Source organism: Narcine bancroftii, chromosome 1 (genome assembly GCF_036971445.1).
Source record: "Narcine bancroftii isolate sNarBan1 chromosome 1, sNarBan1.hap1, whole genome shotgun sequence".
NCBI lineage: Eukaryota > Metazoa > Chordata > Chondrichthyes > Torpediniformes > Narcinidae > Narcine > Narcine bancroftii.
The window spans coordinates 328,527,316-328,544,378 of record NC_091469.1 but is presented as its reverse complement, the minus strand read 5'-3'; the positions used below and the strand labels follow the sequence as shown (position 1 = coordinate 328,544,378).

Sequence of the window (17,063 nt, the reverse complement as noted above, 5' to 3'; positions counted from 1 at the left end):
TTTATTCATGTCATAAAATTTTAAATAAAGTTAAAAAAAAACTCCAGACCACAATCAGTGAAGGTTAGTAAGAATATCTCCTCCACAATCTCCATCAGTACTGGAGCACCACAGGACTGTGTTCTTAGCCCCCTGCTCTACTCACTTTATACCTACGACTGTGTGGCTCGATACAACAATAACACCATCTACAAATTTGCCGTCGATACCACGGTAGTGGGTTGTATAAAGAAAAGGGATGAGTCAGTGTACAGGATGGAGATTGAAAACTTGGGTGAATGGTGCACCAACAACAACCTTGCACTCAATGTCACCAAAACTAAGGAGCCTGATTGTTGACTTCAGGAAAGGAAAGCCAGAGATATACAATCCAGCGATCATTGAGGGATCAGAGGGGGAGAGGGTGAACAAATTTAGGTACTTGGGAGTCACTATTTCAGAGGGTCTTTCCTGAACCCAACACACTAATGGCATCGTGAAGAAAGCACGTAAGCACCTCTACTTGACACTGGAAACCCTGGCAAATTTCTACAGGGGTGTGGTGGAAAATGTGCAGACCAGCTGCATCATGATCTTGTATGAGGACACCAATGCCACTGAGCATAAATCCCTCCAAAAGGTAATGGGCACAGCCCAGGACATTACAGGCAAAATCCTCCCCACTATTGAGAACATCTACAGGGAATGCTGCCATCAGAGAGCAGTAGCAATCTTCCAGAATCTGCCCCACCCAGCACACACTCTGTTCTCGCTGCTGCCATCAGGAAAGAGGTAGAGGTGCCACAAGACTCGCGCCACCAGGTTCAGGAACAGCTGCTATCCCTCCACCCTCAGACTCCTCAATGACAAACACAATCAGGGATTTGTTTAAGGACTCTTTTGCAGTTTATTGATTTTCTTTGCTCTCCCTGTTAGTTAGTTTGTTTACATGCATTATCTATTTACAGATGTTTTGATTGTTTACCCGTTCACACTATGTACAGTTTATTTTTTGCACTACCAATTAGTGGTAATTTTGCTGCGCCTGCTGGTAAAAGTTATCTCATGGTTGTATGTGATGTCATTCTTACAATAAACCCGAAATCTGAAATATGATGTCTTCTATGCACCCGTGTCTTTGTAAGCAAGAGGTCCAGGCTTACAGTCCAGTACATGGTGTTTGCCAAATGCAAGATGTTGTTCTTTAAATAGGTTGGCAGTTGCATCTGTCCTCACATCAGCTGCTATGCAAAGAACCAGAAGGAAGTTTTCACTCGTATAGCCAATATTTACGCTCAGCAAGAATCTTAAACAATTATAGATTCATCCAAGATGCAAAATTCCTTCATTGTCATGTGATAAAACAGGCGTAACATTACACAAAATTTGCTTTAGTCTGCCTTAAGGCAGACAGATTCGTCATCAACAGATGGCTTCCCTGTTTTCTGGTACCCTGTGCCAGTCCATTGCTCCCTCAGAGTCCGCTGCAGAACACAGGCACTGTCATCTTGGGCTTAGACACTGTGGTTGCAGGACTTTAAAATAAACTTCTGTTGGCTCTTCTAATAGGCTGTTTAAAGCCTGTTCAGAGCTGGTTGTAGTTGAACCGGGTGGTAGAACCCTGCAGAGTAGCGCTGTGTCTCCTTTTCTTGCTCTCCTCGGGTCTACACCAACAGCAACTCCAGCAGTGCCATCATTATTTTCTTCTGGTAGTTGGAAAAGTTTGACATATTTGTACAATTTTCCTGCTGAAACTTGTGTTAATTCAGTGGAATTAATTTATAAAGTAGAATACGCTTTCACTACCATCAGGGTGAATTCCTAGGGTCTCTATCTGATCATTGTTCCATCTGTGGGAGCTTGTAAAGTGACCTCATTTTCCATGCTGCAGCGGATAGTCATATCAGAAGTCATCTGCAGTTTTTTTATCACGCTGACCTTATGGAAGGTGCCATACCTTTTATGGACTGAAAGAATGAATGTGATAGATTCCTTGGAGCAATAATAACCAGACAAATGCTCTTGACAGTTTTATTAACTGATATCTATCATTGATTCTAAAATTTTGTCCCGAATCCATTTCCAGTTACTTTCTTTCCAGGGAAAGAAAACCTTGATTTTTATTCGAGGAAACTAGACTCCAGAAGGTTAAAAGTCAATGAGTGGCTCCTGATGACATGTGAAATGACAAAAACTGTTTGCAAAGATTATTGGAATTGCAGTTTTCAATCAACGCCAGTTAAATGTAATAGTAATAGCTTAATAATAGAAGCCACCACCTAATAACATTATCAACATAACACTTTAACATTTTTGTACTGCTTTCTTTTCCCTTTTGATTTGCAGTGTTTTTGTACATTGAAGAGGTACGTGGATTCTATAATTCAAGAGTGTTTCTCTCTCGTAACCTCTGTGGTGGAGAGGGAACCTAGTCACAAAGTGAATAATAAAGCACTAGACTGAACTGTCTGTTTGAAAAATGAAAGAATTTACAAGGTGAGAAGAGACCATCCATCTGCTCTGTGTGTGTGTCCACTGTGTGAAGGCCTGCTGAAAATGATCACATTTCAGATCGTTTTCTCTGCCATGAGGTCACGCGGGCCTTACCACTTCAGATTTAAATTGACCATATCGCGGTTACTTTAATCTTACTGAAACACGAGAGCAGCCAAGTTGTTCAGCTTCAACCCATTTCCCAGAGTAGGATGTTAGCCAGCATTCAACCTCCTAATCACCTGGTACCTGCAAGTAATGCTTGGAACTGTAACTCTTTATGAAGCCACTCTGAATCATCATCCAGGTGCAGCAGCAAACAGAACGCCGATACTAAGGGCCTTTGAGATCGACTTGGACGTGTGCCAGCATCTCATCACTGCAGATTGTGTGTTCATGCTTCATTTAGGTGACTAGCGTAAAATCAAGGTTGATGCTCCACTCCAGTGTTGAAGAACTCAAGTAGTGGAGTTGCCATGTTTCAGTTCAATTGAACTGGAACATCTCTGTTTCACAAATGGATGTTAAAAGCCTCGCAAGCACTATTAGATAACACATTTCTGCCAGTGCAAAGCACAAAAGTGCAGGAGAAACTCAGCAGGGCACATGATGTCTTTTGGAAGCAAAGGATATAACCAATGTTTCAGGCTCTTCATCAAGGTATTGGGCAAAGAGCAGACAGGTTCCTGAATAAAATAATGGGGAGAAAAGAGGAGAGAGGAAAGGGCAGGGGAGGTGCACAGGCCAACAAGCAAGAAGACACAGGTGGGAGGGCAGAAGAGACAAAAGCTGAGGTGATGGGGGAGGGCTCAGCCCCCCGAATGGTGAGGGAAGGGGTGGGAACTCAGAGGATAGGAGACAATGGGTCAGGAAAATATAAAGAGAGAGAGAGAGAGAGAGAGAGAGAGAGAGAGAGAGAGGGGGGGGGGGGATGGGCCCAACAGAAACTGGAGAAATCAATGTCAACTTGAGAGCACCTAGGTGGAATACCTGGCTCTGCCTCTCCAATCTGGACACAGTCCCGGCCCAGCAGTGCACATGGCCATGGACAGACATATTGATGTGGAGAAACTGTGTGGAATTGAAATGGGAAATGGGTGGCCACTGGAAGGTTATCACTTTTACAGTGGATGGAGTGATGATCTCCCAGTCAGTGTCCTGTCTCTCTGATGTAGAGGAGGCTACAGCAGGAGCACAAGATGACGCTTGCAGATTCACAGGTGAAATGCTGCTTCACTTGGAAGGACTGTTTGGGAGTGATGGTGAGGGAGGAGGTGTGGGCACAAGTGGAGTACCTCCTGTGGTCACAGGGGCAAGTACAAAGGGGCGATTGGTGGGAAGAGAAGAGTGGATGAAGAAATCATGGAGGGAGCTGCTCCAGTGAAAAGCAGAGAGGGGAAGGAAAGGGGAAGATGTGTCTGGTGGTGGGATCATATTGTTGGTGGGGGGAATTGTGAAAAATAATATGTTGGATACAGAGGCTGGTGGGGTGATAGGTGAAGATGAGAGGAATCCTGTCCAAGGGGGCCAGGGCAGATGCACAGGAAATAGAGGAGATGTGAGTAAGGACTGAGTTGATGGCAGAAGATAGGGAAGCCATATCTTTCGAAGAAGGAGGACATCTTAGATGCCCTGGAACAGAAGAACAGAAGGGAGCAGGCGTGATAGAGGTAGGGGAAGCAAGATAAATGAACAGAATCCTTCCAGGGGACAGAGTGTGAAGAGGTGGAATCGAGGTTGCTGTAGCAATTGGTGGTTTTGTAGGAATTGCCTGTCAAGAGTTTGTATCCAGAGATGGAGATGGAGAGATTGAGAAAAGGAATGGTTGCCAGAGCTGAACCAAGTGAATGTGAAGTCAGGGTAAAAGTTGGCAGCAAAATGGATAAAGTTGACGAGATCGTCATGGCAGCACCCGAGGTAGTGGTCAAGTGCAGAGGAAAGGTTGAGGGGACTTGCCTGCGTAGGCCTGTAGCGTGGACTGCTCCGTGTGTAGCCAGCATAGTTGGGACCCATCGCTACCCTTTTGACTTTGAGAAAGTGGAGATGTCTGCTAATGTCCTGCTGAATGAAATAGCTGGAGTTTACCAGGGGTGCAGTGCTGCCGGAGAGTTGGCTCATTGGCCAGATCCGGCAACGTCGCCGTTTTTGGTGAGCCCTGGCACCTAAAAAATTAGCACTGCACCCCTCTTTGTGACTGCAACTCAAAGCAGTACTTCAGGCTGTAAGGCAGTTTGGTTGATCGCCACCAGTTGTACTAAGAGAACATAAGTAAAAGACAAAAATCTGTAGACACGGTGGTTGAAGTACTGTAGTAAGAAAACATGCTTACTTTCTCAAGGATTTTTCAGAGACAATAAGCAGCTAAATGCTCACTGAGGTGACACCTAATAATGAAAATATTAGCCCGCTAGAGTACAGGTTGGATCAAGAAAACCCAATCACGGCCAGTCCAAACCTGGTGGGATACATTTTACTGATGGAGTGCTGTGGCCAGACCCAGCTGTGGGGCTGAGTGGTAGAGTGGATCAGCTTATGATGGATGAATTGGTGGAGCAGATTCTTAGGCCTGAATGGCCAACTTGCCAATATCTTATGGTCTTATGGATGGACACTTACCTACAGTTTGCTGGCTGATGAAAGTCTGCAGAAGACATTTCTGGACTTTGAGGCCATTTCTTAAGACTTGACCACCATTAATTTGTTCCATAAATCTGCTACGGACACTGTATAAATTTTAGGACATAACATGATTGCTTTACCACAAGGTTGGATATGATCGCAACATCAATCATCAACAACAGTTACTAAAGCTATCTTCTTTGCAGTAAAACCTCTCAAAGCCTGTCTACCAGCAGTTACTCCCAAACTAGCATTCCCTTTCTCCCAATAGCTCTTCTGCTACTAATACAGGAATCAGCCATTTCCTTAATGTCAGTCATTTCATTTCAAATGCTGGTTTACACTTAACTGTATTCAGTCTTCTTTGGGTTGTGGGAAGCCATAAACATCCCTCTATTGATTGCAGAACCAAGACAAGCCAGAACCCTCCTGCATCTTGGTGAATAAATGCTATATTTTCCATTTGTTTTGGTTGACGGACTCTGCAGATCTATATCTCCCCTCCTCCTTAACCCCTGAACACTTTGTTCCCCTGACAATAGTGTTTCATAATTCCCACCTTCTCTTTGGCCCCAAACCAGAAGGGACGTTCTTTCTCGGGGCAAACTCCCTCGCTGCCCAGTGAGCAAGAATCCGTAAAAGGGGATTCAAACAGAGAAGAGAAGAACAGGGTAAAATCGCAAAGTAAAAGGAGCCACAAGATAAAAGGAACATCGGTATTTTAGCTTCAGGATTAATTTTCATCAACGTGATCACAATGTTGTGATTTATCTCTTTAAAGTGAGTGGAAATTAATAGTTGACCTGCTATAGAATCTGAGCCAAATCCAGGTCATGTCTCAGCTAGCAAAACAATTGCTCGCTCTTCTAGTTCATTGACGAAGTAAATACTTGGCTCAGTTCCCTGTTGTATTCCAACACTGAAAGCAAATCTGAGCTCATCCAAAACAAAGAAAAACACTTATTTTGAGTTCAATTCCATTGAACTGCCATACCGAATCAAATATGACTTGGATATGAATTGTGTATTTAATCTGTCATCAGCAAATTCTATTAATGACAAGCACGTTGAGGAAGTACCATTGGACAAGCTCATTTAGCTTCAGTCTGGTAAATAATTTATGGATCTTAATCAGAGAATTCCACAATGCCTCACAGCTTCAGTGACCCAGGTTCAGATCTGACCCCCTCTCTGGTGCTGTCTGTATGGGGTTTGCAAATTCTCTGACTACATGTTCTTCATAGAGCCTTACTGCACATTACAGGTCTTTTGCCCCATGATGTTGTGCTAACCAATAGAAACCCATTCAACAAACTAAACCTTCCCGACCTTGCCCCATAACCCTCTATTTTATTGCATTCATGTGCCTGTCTAACCATCTTTAAAATGCTCCTGTTGTTCCAGCATCCATCACCACCCCTGGAAATGTATGCATGGCACTCACCATTCTGTGTAAATAAACGTACCCCTGATATCTCCCCCTAACTTTCCTTCCCTGCACTTTAATACAGATGCCCTCTGGTGTTTGCTACTCTCGCCCCAGAAGAAGGGTGCTGGCTGTCCACCCAATCTTTGTCTCTCATAATCTTGTAGACTTCTACTAAGTTATCTGTCATCATCCTTCGCTCCAAAAAAGAAAATCCCTGGCTCTGTTAACCTTCCTCATAAGACACGTTCTCCAATCAGGCTTCCTCCAGGTTCTCAGGTTTCCTCTCCCATCTAAAATGTGTGCGTTGGTAGCTTTATTGGCTATTGGCGAATTACTCCTGTGCAGCTAGCTGGTAAGAGAATTGAGATTGGAGTTGGTGGGCATCGTGAGAGGGAAAGACAAGGTGATGCTGCAGGTAGAATTTGGCTATGCAAAGTCAGTGAGGGAAGGAGCCTAAGGTGATTGCTCGGAGGACCAACAGTGCCTCAATGAGCCAAGCAGTTCCCTTCAATGTAAGGAGATTAATGGGGAAGCCAGGATGTTGCTGGCAGCTCTGCTGTCTCATTTTCAATGAATGTGCCTGGATGGTCCATTATGGAAGGATGTAAAATACATGGGACCATGTCAGAGGCAAAGAAATAAATTGAAGACAGCTACGAAAAATGCACAGGGCTGGAAAAAACTCCAATGTTGTTAACTTGGCCAGCGGCATCATGGGCACCAATCTTCACTCTATTGAGGACATCGGCAAGAGGTGGTGCCTTAAGAAAGCAGCCTCTATCCTCAAGGACCCCCCCCCCCCCACCACCACCCAGGCCACGCTCTTTTCACACCGCTACCATTGGGAAGGAGCCTGAAGACAAACACCCAGCAGCAAAAGGACAGTTTCTTCCCCTCTACCATCAAATTTCTGAATGGACAATGAACCACAGACACTTTTTCACTTTCTCCTGGTTTCTTGCACTGTTTAATTATTTTCGGAATGGAATTTATAGCAATATTTGCACTGTAACACTGCCGCAAAACAACATATTTTGTGTCACTTTCATGGCAATAAAAATTCTGATTCTGTACAAATGTTTTTCCAAAAAATTAGACAAATTCATGGCAGCGAATTCAATGGATTTTAACGACTATTCTATTAAAGGAAACTGCAGGAAACTTGGCTAAAATTTGCTGCATTTTTCAATTTCCTCAAATATATATCATAGATCAGGTCAGTAGTCACATTGGGAAAGAATCTTTTTTCTTTCTTTGGCTTGGCTTCGCGGACGAAGATTTATGGAGGGCTAAATGTCCACGTCAGCTGCAGGCTCGTTTGTGGCTGACAAGTCCGATGCAGGACAGGCAGACACGGTTGCAGCGGTTGCAAGGGAAAATTGGTTGGTTGGGGTTGGGTGTTGGGTTTTTCCTCATTTGTCTTTTGTCAGTGAGGTGGGCTCTGTGGTCTTCTTCAAAGGAGGTTGCTGCCCGCCGAACTGTGAGGCGCCAAGATGCACGGTTTGAGGCGATATCAGCCCACTGGCGGTGGTCAATGTGGCAGGCACCAAGAGATTTCTTTATGCAGTCCTTGTACCTCTTCTTTGGTGCACCTCTGACACAATGGCCAGTGGAGAGCTCGCCATATAACACGATCTTGGGAAGGTGATGGTCCTCCATTCGGGAGACGTGACCTACCCAGCGCAGTTGGATCTTCAACAGCGTGGATTCGATGCTGTCGGCCTCTGTCATCTCGAGTACTTCGATGTTAGGGATGAAGTCGCTCCAATGAATGTTGAGGATGGAGCGGAGAGAATGCTGGTGAAAGCGTTCTAGGAGCCGTAGGTGATGCCGGTAGAGGACCCATGATTTGGAGCCGAACAGGAGTGTGGGTATGACAACGCTCTGTATACGCTTATCTTGCTGAGGTTTTTCAGTTGGTTGTTTTTCCAGACTCTTTTGTGTAGTCTTCCAAAGGCGCTATTTGCCTTGGCGAGTCTGTTGTCTATCTCATTGTCGATCCTTGCATCTGATGAAATGGTGCAGCTGAGATAGGTAAACTGGTTGACCGTTTTGAGTTTTGTGTGCCCGATGGAGATGTGGGGCGGCATCGTCTGCAAAGAGTAGTTCACGGACAAGTTGCTCTTGTGTCTTGGTGTGAGCTTGCAGGCGCCTCAGATTGAAGAGACTGCCATCCGTGCTATAAATTAAATAACTGTATGCTCCTAAGAAAGTGTGTTCAACTCATTGTGTCTGTGGCCATTGACAAAGAGCTATCCAATAAAATCCCACTTTCCAGATCAGGATCCGTAGCCCTACTAGTTAGGACTCCTCAAATACATGTCCAAATATTGTTTAAACACTGTTTTCCAATGGCGGGAGAGTCTAGGACAAGAGGGCAAAACTTCAAGATTGAAGGGCATATGCTTAGAACAGAGATGCAGAGGAACTTCTTCAGCCAGAGGGTGGTGAATCTATGGAATTTTTTGCCACAGATGGCCAGGATATTTGCTTGTATTTAAGGCAGAAATTGATAGGTTCTTGATTAACTGGGGCATCTAAGATTATGGGTTGAAGGCCAGGCAGTGGGGATGAGTGGGAAAATGGATCAGCTCATGATTGAATGGTGGTGCAGACTCGATGGGCTGAATAATCTATTTCTGATCCTGTGTCTTATGGTCTCGTGGAAGGCTTCTGCCTCTATCATAGCTCCCGATCCTTCCCACCCTCTTAAGGGATTTCCCATCTGTCTAATTCCATTTTGTAGCTGTGATCCTGGTTTTTGATCCTTTTGTAACTGTCAGCCATGTCCAGAATACAGGATAAAATCAATGAGCAATGAGAAATGTTCAGCTGGCAAGAGTGTGCTGCAATTAACATCCATCTGACAGAATGGACGGCAAGGTTAGCGTGGCACAATTACAGCGCCAGTGGCTTGTCGCTAGACTCCTTCCCTCGTTTACTTCTGCATAGGTTTTCCTCAGATGCTCTGGCCTTCTCCTGCCCTTCAAAACATATGGGGTTGAAGGTTAATTTGGGTGTAATTTGGCAGAACGGTTTTAAATGGCCAGAATCAGCTTCTACTGTGTGGTAAATGAAACTTAAAATTTTAAAATGTAAAATTTTAAATTTAACGTTGGTTCTGAATTTCCTTGCTGTCTCTGCCATTCCCTTAAAACACTGCAAGAAATACATTGGGGATTCAGGTACTGTTTATTTCAAATTATGGCAACACAAGGACTGAGAGACGGAGGGAAACCAGAGGTAGAATCAGAATCAGAATTGATTATCATGAACATATCACAAAATTTGTTGTTTTGCGGGTGCATTACAAATGCAAATATTGCTATAAATTGCATTTAAAAATAAATAAATGAGTTAGTACAAAAGAAGCAAAAGTGAGGGAGTTTCTGCACCTCACTGTCCATTCAGAAATCTGATGGCAGAGGGAAGAAACTTCCTGTAAGATTGGATGCACGTCCTCAGGCTTTCTGATGTTGCTAGTGAGAAGAGGAGAGTCAGGATCTTTGAGGATAGAGGCTGCTTTCTGAAGTCACCGCTCTGTAGGTGTTCTTAATGGAGTGAAGACTGATGCCTATGATGGCGCTGGCCGAGTTCACAACTCTCTACAGCCTTTTTCTTGTCCTGTACATTGGTTCCTCCGTACCAGACAGCAATGCAACCAATGCTCTCCACATTTCTTTGGCTTGGCTTCGCAGACGAAGATTTATGGAGGGGTAATGTTCACATCAGCTGCAGGCTCGTTTGTGGCTGACAAGTCCGATGCAGGACAGGCAGACACGGTTGCAGCGGTTGCAAGGGAAAATTGGTGGGTTGGGGTTGGGTGTTGGGTTTTTCCTCCTTTGTCTTTTGTCAGTGAGGTGGGCTCTGCGGTCTTCTTCAAAGGAGGTTGCTGCCCGCCGAACTGTGAGGCGCCAAGATGCACGGTTGGAGGCGATATCAGCCCACTGGCGGTGGTCAATGTGGCAGGCACCAAGAGATTTCTTTAAGCAGTCCTTGTACCTCTTCTTTGGTGCACCTCTGTCACGGTGGCCAGTGGAGAGCTCGCCATATAACACAATCTTGGGAAGGCGATGGTCTTCCATTCTGGAGACGTGACCCAGCGCAGTTGGATCTTCAGCAGCATGGATTCGATGCTTGCAGACTCTGCCATCTCGAGTACTTCGATGTTGGTGATGAAGTCATTCCAATGAATGTTGAGGATGGAGCGGAGACAGCGCTGATGGAAGCGTCACACTTACACCTGTAGAAATTTGCAAGAGTCTTTGGCGAGAAACCAAATCTCAAAATTAAGGTGGTATGCGAGTAGAAAGAAAAAGGTTGAGAACCGCTGGTCTATGGACAAACAATGGCAGTGGTCCTCAACCTTTTTTTCCACTCACATGCCATCTTAAGTAATCCCTTACTAACCACAGAGCACCTATGGCAAAAACATGCAGACATGCATACAAACATAACACACAAGCAAACAATACATATGCAGTACATATATACATATATAAAAATAAATAAATATTGTTTAATGATTAGAAGAGTCTAGGAGGAGTTCATTATAGTTGTTCAGCATTCTCACTCCCCGTGGGAAGAAGCCTTTCCGCAGCCTGGTGGTTCTGGTGCTGATACTCCTGTATCTCTTCCCCATCGGGAGTAGCTGAGAGATGCTGTTTGCGGGGTAGTAGGGATCCTCAACAAATTTTTGAGCCTTCTTTAAACATCAATCCCAGTTGATTGTGTCGACGGGGAAGGGGGTGATGGTGAGGGAGTGATACAAGATCATTAATAATACCACTTGGAATTTTACTTAAACAATAGGCAATATTGCACAAGGCATTTCAAACCATGTCATGATATCCTTTAGGGAATTATTAATTTGGCCTGGTCTGGACTGTGACTCCAGACACACCAATGTCTGACTCTTTATCAGCTTTATCAGTTCTGGGGCAATTAGGGATAAACACATGCCAGAATTGGCAATAAAATTGCAGAGGAGGCGACCCGACAGGACAGTGGCCACGTTGGAGTGCAAGTGAGGGGCTCTGTGTCTGAAGGACACACAGAGGTAGCGAGCTGTTGGCGACCCACGGGTGAGGAACCCACACAGGCTGCTGGTTGCTGGCAACTTGAGATTAAAGGACTCACACTAGGCTGTGGCTGCTGGAGACTGGTTCAGGAGAATCAGGCAATGGAGCTGGGATTCGAGAGGGCGCTGAGGGCGCTGAAGGCTTCCTGAGGTTTGGATTTGGTACTCGGGTTTCCAATGTATCCAACAGGAGTCTGGGCAGCTGCGAATCCACGGATTTTCAGTGATACCCAAGGGACTCTCCTTTGCTTCTCTTTATCTCTTACTGTAAGGGGTGTCATTGGGAATTGGAGGATTGGTTATTCAGACCACGGTGTAATGATCAGTGTCTATATTAGTGGTAGGTTCTCTGTTGCAGTTTTCTGTTTGGGTGTGGACCCTGGGAGAGTGGGGAGGGGAGACATAGGCCTCCTCCGCAGGGTTCTACAGCTCAATTATCAGCCTGATGAAGAAGCTGATGGTAGTTCATTTTAAAATGCTGAGACTGTGGCATCTGGGCCTATGATCAGCAGCAGTTTTGAGGAGTTGCAAACTCTGGGGGAGCAGGGCATCAGAAAATGGGGAGTCCTTCTCCCCTAATTTAAGAGGGAGAAGCAGAGGAGTCGACCCATGGGACGATGATCACAGCAGTAGGCCAGCGAGGGTCTCTGAGGCTGAAGAACACACAGGCAGGGCAAGCTGTTGGTGACTCAAAGCAAGAAACCCACGCAGACAGCGGGCTGCTGGCGACTGTGCTCAAAGGACTCGCACTTGGCTGCAGACTGCTGGAGACTGGCTCAAGACCGGCTGAAGGGTACAAGGTATCGGAACCAGGATGTTAGAGGGGGCCGAGGGCCCTGAGGGCATCCTGATTGAGTCGGATGTTTGGATCTGGAGCTCAGGCGGCTGATGTTTTGGATCGAAGTCTGTGTGGCTGCGTGCTGGAGATGAATTCATGGACACTCAGTGCCTCTAGGGGAACTCTCTTTTGCTGTAAGGGGCTCCGGGCAATTTCTGCAGATGGTGAATCTTTGCCTGCCTTATGACAGACTAAATGCAATTTTATGTAATATTACACCTTTTTTGTACATGACAATGAAGGAATCTTGAATCTTGTTTTAGTTCTTCATTTCAGGAGGATGGTAAGGCCTTGAAAAGGAAGGGACCTCAGTTATGAGGCTTGCTCTCTGTGCAGAAGAGATTAAGACATAGGAGCAGAAATAGGCCATTCATCCCATTGAGTCTGCCCCACCATCCAATCATGAGCTGATCCATTTTCCCACTCAGCCCCACTGCCCAGCTTTCAACCCATAATCTTTAATGCTAAGGCTAATCAAGAACCTATCAATCTCTGCCTTAAATGCACCCAATGATTTGGCCTTCACAACCGCCTGTGGCAACAAATTCCACTGATTCACCACCCTCTGGCTGAAGAAATTCCTCCTCGGCTCTGTTCTAAGTGCCCGCCTTTCAATCCTGAAGTTGTGCCCTCTTGTCCTCAACTCTCCCACCACTCAGGGGAGATTTCACGGATGAGCTCACAAGGTATTGGCAAAGGATTAAAAAAAATTCACACAAGAACGGGGAAAATGTGTGAGAAAAAAAATGTGCAGGGAGTTGGAATCATCTGGAATGCACTGATTGAAAGGGAATAGATTTAATGTTCACTTTTGAAGAGAAACTGGAACCACTCTCAAAAAGGAAAAAAAAAATGTTTAAGGCTCTGGGACGTGAACAGAGGTCGTGACGATTTGAGTAGCACAGTTATAATGGTCCGAGTAAAGCCCTTATGTATTGCATGATTAGACAGCTCTGTGATTCAATGAAAATAAACAATTGCAATTCTAAAAGGGGCGGTAAAACGCCATGTAAGTAATAAATATTTTTCCATATTACTTTACAGGTTGAAGAATGTTGTGGCAACATTCTATGTTCCTGGATATTGAGAAGGATAAGCTACCTCCCTGCAACCTCATCATTATTCACTCCTTATTTGAGCCTGATTTATATTAAAAGTAGAAGTGCATTGAAGCAAAGTAACAAATACGGCGTTCATGTACAAAATCGTACCATATGTTCAAAATTCATAAAACCGATTCAATAGGTTTGGATATTAAACCTAATTGAAAAAGACGGTGAGAAGATTAGGATTGCTCCCCAGATGTTGTTAGTTTGGTGCGCCAGATGTTGTTACTCCTTCATAACAGGTGCTTTTTTGCATTACTTCACCTCTCCAGATGTGGGTATTACCAGATGTGTTCCTCTCTTCCTTCAGGTCCCAGTATTTTCCCTCTGCAGATGGAACACGTGGAAGGCGGTCTAAATTTTTGAATATTTGCAAGTTCTTATTTAACATTAAAGTTTCTTCAAATTTTATTTACAGCCATTTAAAAAAAATTTAATTTTCGGAATGCAGCACAGTGACTCGCCATTTCAGCCCAATTTATACCCAATTAACCTACACCCCCTCCCCCCCCACCCACCCTGGTACATTTTGAACAGTGGAAGGAAACCGGAGTCCCCCGGGGAAATCCACACAGACACGGGGAGAATGTACAAGCTCCTTACAGACAGCACTGGATTCAAACCCATGTTGTTGGTGCTGCAGTAGCGTCGCATTAGCCATTATGAAAATTAATCGAACCCACTCTGTGTGTTTCATATTGATGCAGGAACAGTAACTGAGGTCTCCAAAGAAGTATGGAGCTAAAACAAAAAAAATAATTCCCATTTCCCCAAGTTAGGAGTAAAAACACAATGTTGGAGTTCAGCAGGTCAAACAGTGTGTTTTATTCAGAAAAGATACTGGTACATAACCAATGTTTCAGGTTTGAGCCCTTCATCAAGGTACGAACTATAGCTTGATGAACTTTGATGAAGGGCTTTCATACCTTGATGAAGGCCTGAAACATTGCTTATGTATCTTTATCTTTGCTATATAAAGTACCCTGTTTTACCTGCTGAGTTTCTCCAGCACTGTGTTTTTTACTTCAATCTACAGACTTTCATGTTTTACTCCACTAAAGTCGGAGGCAGCCACACACCTGTTACGCAATTGTCAAAGGTTAGGATGTGTAACCACCTCAGTAACTTTAGCCAAGGAGATCCCTCAGATCTAAGCTTGAATGAGAGAGGATGTGATGAAACCAAGTCGGTGCCATCACTCTTGAAGAGGAGCAGCTGGTGCACAGTGGAGAAACGTGAAGCCATGAATCTATCAAGCAGCTTGTGCTTTCATGTTAGTGTGTTCACCCCATGAACTGGCACACAGTGCAGGCTTATGTTTTATCCATTATCTGCTATTCTAAGCAGCAGGCTAAGGGGACACCGTATCGAACTTGTTTCCAGCCATCACTTGGACTAGATTTCGAACACATCAAATGAAAGCAAAATTAATAGACAAGGAAGATTTCCCGCTAAGGGGTATGAGTGACACGAGAGCAAACCTTGTGAGGTTCATTGTTGCTCAAGCCCTGATTAAATAATTACCTCGCAAACACTCCCAGCTCGATATTATTTGGCAAGGTGCACACAGCACTGATCTCACTGAAGTCTGGCATACAGTTGCCATATGTCGCTGTCCCTTCAAGCTGTGTTTTTACTCTCTGCTTCGGATGTCATTGCCGACACTAATGTTCCCACTCAGGATGAGGAGGGATGACCCTTCACCCCTTCCCCACCTCCCCCCCCACTTCAGGCAGCACTTTGATATTGTTACCTGATTATAGCAATCAGGTTACAGTCTGAAGCTCAACTGCTGGTGGAAGACAAGTCAGCTCAGATAGGCTGGATTTTATGGAGAAGGAATTGGAAGAATAAACAGCTGAACAACTATCCAAGAACCATGTTTAATTCCACAAATTCACAGCAACGCAGTTACATTCCATCCCAGGCTAACATCAGATTCCTGAATGATCACTGAAACAAAGACACTGCCTTACTTTCCTGCACTATTTTTATTTATTGTTGTCCGGTGGTTTATATGAATGTTTTCTTCTTTTTCTTTGGCTTGGCTTCGTGGACGAAGATTTATGGAGGGGGTAAAAAAGTCCACGTCAGCTGCAGGCTCGTTTGTGGCTGACCAGTCCGATGCGGGACAGGCAGGCATGGTTGCAGCGGTTGCAATGGAAAATTGGTTGGTTGGGGTTGGGTGTTGGGTTGAATGTGACGCTGCCACAAAACAACAAACTTCTTGACTTGTACATGACAATAAATGGTCATTCTGATTCTGATACATAAGAACATTGAATCACATTTCCTTTATTGACATGTAATTAAACTGGTGTAATATTACACAAAATTTGCTTAAGGCAGTTAGATTCACCATCAGCAGTCAGAGAAAGAGAAGCAAAACAAAGTCTCCCCCAGACTCACCAAGTGTCTGTAGGCTAGGACCCTCCTCCCCGCCCCCCCCCGCCCCAGCCCTCCCGCAGCCTCCACAGCCTCGCAGCCATCAGAAATCCAAGCTCCAGATCCAAACATCCAACATGAGCTGGAAGCCTTCATCATCCCTTGGCACCCTCTCACATCCCGGTTCTGATACCAGGTACCTCTTCAGCCACCCTCGAGCCAGTCTCCAGCAGTCTGGAGCCTGATGTGAGTCCTTTGATCGCTGTCACCAGCTGCAGGGGTTCCTCGCCTCAAGTCTCCAACAGCCCGCTGCCTGTGCATTCTTCAGCTGGTCCACCACCGTGGTCATCGCCCCTTGGGTCATCTCCTCTGCTTTTCCTCATCAGAGAGGAGCAGGGGGTTGGTCTCCCCCTATTCCGGTGCCTCTTCTTCCCCAGAGTCTGCAATGCTTTGTGGCTGCTGCCAAGCACAGGCATTGCCATCTTAGGCACCATGGAGAAAGGATTTTAAAGTAAAGCCACCATCAGCTCCTTTAACAGGCCATTTAAAGCCTGCAACGAGTTGATTGTAGTTGGACCCCACAGGGGAATGCTGTGTCTCCACTCCGTGGGTCCGAACCAGCCTCATCATTGCCATTGTAGCACTGCCGTAATTTTATATTTTACAGGGGAATCAGGGAACTGCACAATTCAAGTTCAAAATAAACTCCATTGTGCTCTGGTATGCATTTGTCCATGTTACACTGGAATCCTGAACATGCATTACCACTCCCTACTGCATTACGGCACAGGTTCATCCAGACTCCAGCACTTGTATTTTTAGTGGGATTGTAACTGAGGATATAATTAATCAGACCCCAGTTTACATTTAACCTGTTTGCACTGATCTCATGATACTTGCTCAAACAGATTCTGCGGTCTTCCACAGAAATGGTAACACATCATGAAGCAGAGGCCTTTCTTCCTCTTTACCTTGCCCTGCAAAAATCCCTGAACTTAAATTAAGGTACCCATTCTGTTTGGCCATAGCTTCTGGCAAATATTTGAAATGATTTCTATTGGCGACTGGGTGCAAGGGACACCTCCCCTTTAAGAGATGCAAACTTGGCTTCCATCGGCACAACTTACTTCAATT

The 17,063-nt window shown here is 44.9% G+C and overlaps 2 long non-coding RNA genes across 2 annotated transcripts in view; both read right to left on the bottom strand.

The window, feature by feature from the left end:
- Window positions 1-665: 665 nt before the first annotated feature.
- On the bottom strand, window positions 666-5,495 carry LOC138752099 (uncharacterized). The gene is made up of 3 exons (XR_011350377.1): window positions 5,441-5,495; window positions 5,089-5,195; window positions 666-1,220 (listed from the first exon to the last, which is right to left on the bottom strand). It is a non-coding gene; the product is annotated as an uncharacterized lncRNA (long non-coding RNA).
- A 7,996-nt stretch (window positions 5,496-13,491) lies between these two features.
- Window positions 13,492-17,063, bottom strand: part of LOC138752078 (uncharacterized) — a 126,897-nt gene continuing 123,325 nt past the window's right edge. Inside the window, exon 4 of the long non-coding RNA XR_011350360.1 lies at window positions 13,492-13,871. This is a non-coding gene — a long non-coding RNA (uncharacterized lncRNA). The remainder of the gene's footprint in view (window positions 13,872-17,063) is intronic.